Below are 8,610 nucleotides of genomic sequence, written 5' to 3'. Positions count from 1 at the left end.
TTGAATCGTTATCTATGATTGGCTGATATCTTAAGACGGCATATTTTGGGCCATTTGCCACTTTCTCGTACAATGTTTATGTTCATTTTACAATAATGGCTGAACCAGCTGCTCTGAGCAGCAGTAAAGGGCATAAAGTAATTAGATGTTTTACCGAAAACGACAATGATACAAATGTAACATTTACTAACTATACCTTAACGTCAAAAGTACTAGATAGGTGGCTGATTTCCTTGTGCTGATTTTTATCTGCAATTTGAGTTATTTACATTATGAATTAAGGTAAAGACTGACGATCATTCTAGAAAAAGTTCAGATTTAATCGTTACAGCATTTTCTGTTATGTATTCGTTACAATTTAATATAGAAGGACTATGTCTGCAGATCATTCTTGGTAAAATTGAATAAATTTTCAAAGCTGGAGGCCCCAACGACTTGATGAATAACTGTTGATCTCGGGGATAGAGAAACAAAGGGAAACGTAAATTCAATGAGGTCCCAAAGGACTCCTAACTTTGTTCTGTTGTCATTATAAGTTAAGATTACAAAGCCGCCATATGTTTTTCCTCTTCTGTGTTTTTTTTTTGTCACCCAACAGATCGTAATCTCATTTCTATCATCACTATTGTTTGTCTGCTGAAGTTAAAGTCTTAAGTTTAAAAGCATGTAATTTACATCTCCCGATTTTATATTTTACCGGTATGTGTTCCCTCCTATGCAAAAACTGTTCGACCGAATGTGATGAAATTATTGAAAGCCAAATAATTATCAGTTGTTTTCGTAGGACATTTTGTAAACAGACACCTTGTCAAAGATGATTGATTTAAATGTACGAATAAATTGTTTTGTCGCATGTAGAACTTATGAAAAGGATATTGGCTCATTTAGGCCACTGGGCGGCAATGCTTTTAATTCGAAAGTAATGACTAAACAAGTTGCATTATGTGCGCAAAATTTTTTTTTCTTACTAATGGGCTCACAAGTTAGTTTTCATATCTATATACTTAGTGTTTATAAATTCTATTGATGCAGTAGCATACAATTAATTACTTACAAATTGTTCATGTATCAGTTGCAATATGCAATATAGTACTTTACTTTTGGATGTTGATTTTTTTTAATATCAAGTTTGCAAAATAATAATAAAAATATGAAGTTAGGCGATAAAACATAGAGGCTTCACTTCGTGTTATACACTTGATAACTATTTCCGATGCTTGATTTGATTTCCGATTCAATATTTTTATCTTATATATATATATATATATATATATATATATATATATATATATATATATATATATATATATTTATATATATATATATATATATATATATATATATATATATTATTTTGTATACTCTCAGGTTTTGGATCTTGAACTTATAAATACAAAATAAAATGGTTGTAGTGCTGGGAATGACAAGTAATTCCTTAAATTTCGTGTACAGCAAACTGCAATTTTCAATGTATCTATGAGTGGTATCGTTTTTATTTTGAGAGGCACATTAATACACAATCTCTTAAATTGATAAATGTTGTAAGATAAATCAAGGGAACAAGGATTCTAGCGGAAATCAGACGAATGAAAAGCAGCGAAAAAGACCAGACATGGAAAACAGACACACACAACAAAGAATAAAAACTACCAAAATAACATGCATAAAGCAACTCCACTAAAACAAGGAGCATGGACCAGGTGCAACGGTAGGGTAGAAGTCTTCTGCTGCTTTTGATAGAATCACCCGCCAGATAGCTCATAACAAGTCAAATCCGGTGTAGAAGAAAGAACAACTATGACACGTTGAACTAATCTCGTGGTGCAGATGGACACAACGTAACGATCTACTAGTTCTTAATGACAACGATAAAACTGTAGTGATGACTTCAATCTTATAGCAACATTTCCCGGTTCCACAAGCCTAATGGTAAGTCTAGCGTGAAATAAAACTCCATACGCAGGTGCTGAATGGATGTCTGACGTTTCCTAAATCTTAAGTTCTTTGGAAAGGAGAAGAGGTTGTATAAAATCTCCAAAAACTAGAACTGTTTAATGGTATTCCGTCATCTATTTAGCGAAAACCGAAATCAAAGGATCTAATGACACGTTGTTTCTTCCTTTGGATTAGAACCGCTATGAAGTAAACCTCATAAGAGTGAAATAATATTTCAGTGCATAGGGGAGCATACTTTGTTCCTATTGGAATGCTGACCATTTGTGAAAATAGCGTTCAACATACTGGACAGATATGTTGTTGATAAATAATTCCAGCATTTAAAAAAATCTGTTACAGTATATATGGAAGATGATTTGTTTGTTTGTTTTTTTTCAAACTATGAAGAAGATCTACCAATTACTAAATATCTGTATCTACTTGTAAAATATGTGATTTGTACTGCTAAAAATTAATTACTGTCGACAGCAGAAATAAATTTTAAGGCAAATCTTTTTTTTTACAATGATAATTATTTCTCGTTGATCGTTTCATCAATTGAAAGTTTCTTTACATCTATTTCAGTTAAAAATTATAAATATAGAACCAGAATTAACTAGTTAGGGCATTTTAAGAACATAACCCTTATAAGAGTTTGCTGTTCGTCTTGAACCCTTAAACACGTTTGTTTTCGACACAAAAAATTAGCTTCGACTGCAAATAATGTTTTCCAATTGATAAACTAACAAGACAAATTACATGCCTTGACCTTCGTCACCATCACGAACGTTTGCAACATATGTTTTAAAAATATGCATGAGTAACATACAAAGTTATAATTACGAATGTTCATTTTTTTAATTTAGGTTACACAAACAAGGTTATATTTAAAGCATGTATCGACGACAAAAAGGTATAACATGCTACAAATTTTCGAGCACATCCTTTATATAAATGTAAACACTTTGTACATTTGAATGACGTTGGTTCTTTAACATCTGGATTAAAGTTTACACAAAATGTCATCAAGAACAAAACAAAAATGAGGTAAGAGGTGTAGCTATAAGAGTTGCCTCACACAAAAAGAATACTAAAGACAGTGAGGGAAACGAGTAACTTAAAAAAAAATTACACCAAGAACGCACAAAAATGAAAGTCAAGAAACTAGACACAACACTGAAAAGTACGAAAAAGAATTGCTTAATCTGCGTGAAGAAAAGATCAAGGCCTAATGACAAAGTCGAATAAGGCAAAATGGCAGGTAGAAGGTGAACATAATACAAGATTCATCTGCAATCCGAAAAAGAAGAACTACACTGATAAAGTAGTTGCAAATTTGGTTACTGAAAACAGGCTTATCTTTCAAGATACAAAAGCTATTTTGAATGAATAAAAAAAACTTTTACAAAAGCTACAACACAATTATGGCTGGTTAGTATGAAATTATTTTTTAAACTCTGAGATTCCATACATTAATACTTCTGAAATCACATTAAGTTAATATTTGACCGAGAAATGTCAAGTCACTTGGACTAGTTCTACAAATTCTTTTGAAATGAAATATAACATCCACTGCCAAACAGTCTTACCAAAGGTATCATTTCAGCTAGACAAAGGTTTGTTTGCATAAGGAAGTCAAGGAAAGGCATTTCATTAAAAACTTCACTCTACTTTGTGTGGACTGTAAACTTCAACGTGCATAGCTAATAGTTTGAAACCGGTCTTAACCAAATCGTTAGTGAAGCACAGAATGGGTTTCTAAAAGGAAAGTAAATGGCAGAATGTATTAGACTAGCTAATGATTTGTTAAAGGAGGAAAGCATATCTAGACTTCTCTTATTGGTACATCTTGAAAGAGTATTGGACACGGTTGAATGGCCATTCATCGAACAAACATTAATCTTTTTTGGCTTTGGTCAATAATTGTGCCAATGGATTAAACGATTCTATTTAGAGATATCGAGTTTTGTGGTAAATAATGGTCACATGTAAGAGTTTTTTTTTTTACATTAGAAAGATGGATTGGGCAAGGAGACAGTTATCCCCTTACTTTTTATGATAGCCCAAAGTCATTAGAAAGGGCGTTTCACATATTCGATTGCGTTTTTTAATTTGTGTTGGTGTAAGAATTAACTTGGTTGGTAAAACTTGAAGCAATTTAGGATGGGTTAGAAAAAAAGGAGCGTTCAAAACAACCTTCCTAGTAAACCTCTAGTTTAGAATAAAAATAATTTGAATTTATTTTGATATTATGACAGATGATGACAAGACTTGTCAAAGGTTTGATAAATTGAAAAAAAGTGGAAAATATTTTGAATGGTTTGGTGTAGAAGGGACATTACATATGTTCGAAGGAGAACTGTCATCAAGACGTTAGCCCTCCAAATATAAGTCTAAGTTTTCACTGCTGTACCAAACCCACCATTGGCGAGAGATAATAAAAGCAATTGAAAAAACATTTTTTAATTCCTTTTGGGATGGAAAACCAGATAAAATCAGGAGAAATATATTATTAATGATTATTAAAATTGTAGATTAAAATTGCCAGATGTTAACTTCTTTCTCAAATCCTTGAAGATATTCTCTGCTACAGAAACTTTTTAATCCACTTAATCACTCCTCTTTAGAAGAATTATTATTAAGCGATATCGAAAAGTATTGGACTAAATTGTTTTCTTTAAAACCGAGGGGTGTAGAGAACATATCGAGGAGACGTTTTTGAGCGGACGTTTTCGACAATTTGAAAGAGGTACTAGCAATCCTCCAAACATGATGAAGATGAATGTGAACAAATCATGAGTCAGTGTATTTGTACTATTTCAAATATTAAGATGAATTGCACTTTTTGTTTGAAACGATAGTATTGTCATAAAGATATATTTTTATAAACGATTTGATGTCAGGTAATAGACAACTCACCGATGAAGGGTTTCGGAGCAATACTATAGTAAAGCAATAAATTGTGTAGAATATTATGGTATCATCTTTGTAATTTGAACATTGGAAAAACCAGTACAAGGAAAAGCAAAAAAAAAAAAGCAAAACGATATCGTAGAAAAGTTCGTAAATATTTTAATGAATTATTAATTTATACAATTTCATTAAATATCATCATTTCTAAAACACTAAGTTCAAATTTGTACATATGATTTCAGTAACAAACTCTTTATTGTGTAAGTGTGGGATTAAAGTACTGAAATGTGCTCTCTTTGTCATGAACCTATAGAGAGCCTATTCCACCTGTCTTGTGAATGCAGGCTTAGTAATAATATCTGGCTACCTGTAAAAGACCTGTTACAAAAATGTGGATATGAAATCCACCAAATGACATATAATGACACACTTTCTCTAAAAGTATGTTTTTATACGTAAAAGTTGATGAAAAAAAATTGATGATCCAAATAATATTGTTGATTATACCTTTTTTCATTAAATGGTTTACATATATGTAAATGTACTGGCAATATGCCTTGTATGAAAAATGCTTTAGAACATTTGAATTTAAATACGCTATCTCTGTTGCCCGACAAGTATAATTTTAGGAGAGAATAACAAAAGATGTAACTATAATTAAAGGAGTCAATGTTAAGAAGAACAACACAATACAGTCACTGGAGCATATAAATCGATCTGAATACACTTGTAGGGTCATTAAACAATTAACGGAGCTTGTCATTTAAGTTCAATGAACGGAGAAACATTTCTACTTGAAATTACAGTTTTTAGCGTTTCGCAACACAAGTGTTTTATGAGAAAAACCTAAAGACAAAACCAAAAAAAAAGGAGAAACAGAAAATGAATTAGTCACATTTAGCAAAACAAATAAAAGGTAAGTAAAAGGCCAAATTTTATACAGGTGTGACCTAGCATGCTCTAGACAAGTCACTTGTAGTTCCTCACATATCAACATGGAATGAAATATTTGACTGGTTTAAACTATTTTTCATCTCGCATATATACCCTTACATCGGTTATTTAATTCATTAATTAGTTCAAGGCTAATCGGATTTCGAAACCATTGTCATTAATGTAGCTTAATGGTTCCTGTTTTTAGTTTTAAAAAATATTTTTAAACAAGGAAATGTATCCAATGCATCAAACTTCATTCCATGTTTATGGTAAAAGGCAGATGGGATATACATGGGATATATATATATAACTGAATTTTACTTAGTTACATATGTTAGATAGGCACAGGCATTTATTTGAAAAAAACTCATACATCTATTACATTTATCACTCAAATTTCTTAAATTAATAACTAAAGTTAATTATATTATGTACGACAATCTGAATTTTTATACTAAAAATAACTTTGTAATTCTAGAAACAATACCAAATAGAGGAATCGAATTGCCAAATGACATAACATACATATAAATACATTACAAATTTCTCCATCAATTCCTTATATATATATATATATATATATATATATATATATATATATATATATATATATATATATATATATATATATATATATTTCTTTTGTATTTTAGATTAAATCAGATTGTCGTGTTTTGAAAGAAATATTCTCCTTACTTGAACAAGGTTCAGTCATTTATACCTAGAAATCGTGCATGATTAACTTCCTTTTGTTTGCCTTAGTTATTTACAAGTTGGTCTTTTTTGGAATATTTCAATATTTTGTATTTGATTTATAAAAACACACTTTCAACGAAATAGGTAAACAAATAAATACTTGACTATAACAGAAAATGCAATGATATAATTTAGCCATGACTTTTCTTCTTTGTTAAATTGAGTTTCGAAATACACGTCATATTTAATGCTCCAGGTAAAATTACATATGCCATAAATGTTTCAGAAAAATGAGACAAATTTGTCACATTTCTGTTGGTGATGTTGATTATTTCTAGTATGTTTTATAATAATTCTATTTTGATAACACCTATTACAGATATGCGATGTTGCAGTATTAACTACATTAAATCTCTACAAATTTTGTATACAGTTTTTGTCATATAAACGGAAACCATAATAAATTGATTAAGAATCTAAGGTTTGTTTAATTTTCATTCCACTTGATGCTTTTTTATTTTTAATTTTATATGAAAGAATTTCTACACTGTTTGATTAAGCTGCTTCAGAAGAAAGATAAGAATGAAAATTTCAATCCAATCTAGAATCAAAACAAACACACATATAATACAAAGTTATTTAAGCATTTCAGAATATATATTTCAGGATGTAGTGGATTGTGTGAGGATAAATCAGTCAAAGCCGAAATGGGAACAAATGCGACACTTAATTTTGTTTTTGATAACCTCTGTTACGGGATGGTTTATGTAAATTTCTTCACCCCTCTCGAAATTAGGTCAGTCATCTATTTAGACGTTGTTAAAAATATCACACACAATAACAAAGAGGAAAAATATAATGTGTCCAGGGTGGTTTTTGTGGACGAGATACACTTTTCATTAGACATATTTAATTTAAATATAGGAGATGTCGGTTTATACAGTGCCACTTGTTATCCAAACGCAACCTCACCTTTCGTTATCAGATTGTCTGGTAAGTACTTAAATTACTAGATAACAAATGTCATATGTATGTCACACGTGTATTATCTGTATTTGACCTTTTTGACAATACAAAACAAAACAACATAAAATAAATACAAAAACCAAACAACCGAAACAAACAAATAAACAAACAAACAAAATCAAAACAAAACAAAAAATCAGAACAAAACCATACCGCAAAAAAGTGCCTGAATTAGTTTATACGGATACCAATTGCAAATTGATTAATTGGAATAAGTGTGTTCACAAGGTACACATAGCATTCTTAAAATTATATACTGAGCTATTGCAACATTTTAGTAAGTTGCAAATCAATAAACTTAATATATGGATTAGAATACAACTTATGTGGTCTAATATATGCCGGTGAAACACAAGAACGATTAAATAAAATAATGTGCGGTCATCTTTCGGGAATAAATACCACCGAATTCCCGACAGTTTGTCAACATTTTAATCAAAAAAATCTTGCAATCCTCTCTATGAAAGTTAGTATTTTAGAACAAAAATACCATACTACGAAAAGTCCCGTTCTAAGTAAAAACTATCGTAGGGAAAGAGAGGAGTACTGGATACGCAGACTAGGTACTGCAATACCTTGCGGTTGCCATGACAACATCAAAAGTATAGGAAACCTTCCAAACCAATATAACAATAGCATAAATGTGATGAATTTATTTGACAAACCTCCAAGACGTGAAAGGAGTCATGGCCATTGTCACTATACGTCAACTAAGTTAAATGATGTTTCCATAGATGGTATCCTTCCTTTCGTACAAAAACCTCTTGGACTTCATCACATAAGAACCAAACCCTATTCCATACCTTTCACTCTACTACACTCCCTTTACAAAACAAGTCTTGACACTCTTGTTTCTGACCCCACCCATCATTATACAGACTTGTTGCCATCATTTTAGATATTGGTTTCCATAGACTCCTTAAACCAGTTTCGTGAAAAGTCAAGATGAAGAAAAACGATCATTTCTTCCACTACCGTTTGTCAACAAAGGTATAGATGCAATTAATTTGGTTAACATCTTCCATCACAAAAACGTTACCAACAAAATTCCCCTATATTTCAAAAACAAATCAATACCAATTATTTCATATTCCTATACTTCAT

Source organism: Perna viridis, chromosome 12 (assembly GCF_037379345.1).
Source record: "Perna viridis isolate PV_CMFRI_1.1 ecotype Kerala chromosome 12, ASM3737934v1, whole genome shotgun sequence".
NCBI classification, from domain to species: domain Eukaryota; kingdom Metazoa; phylum Mollusca; class Bivalvia; order Mytilida; family Mytilidae; genus Perna; species Perna viridis.
The sequence above is the reverse complement of the archived record's forward strand: the minus strand, read 5'-3'. Positions refer to the sequence as shown.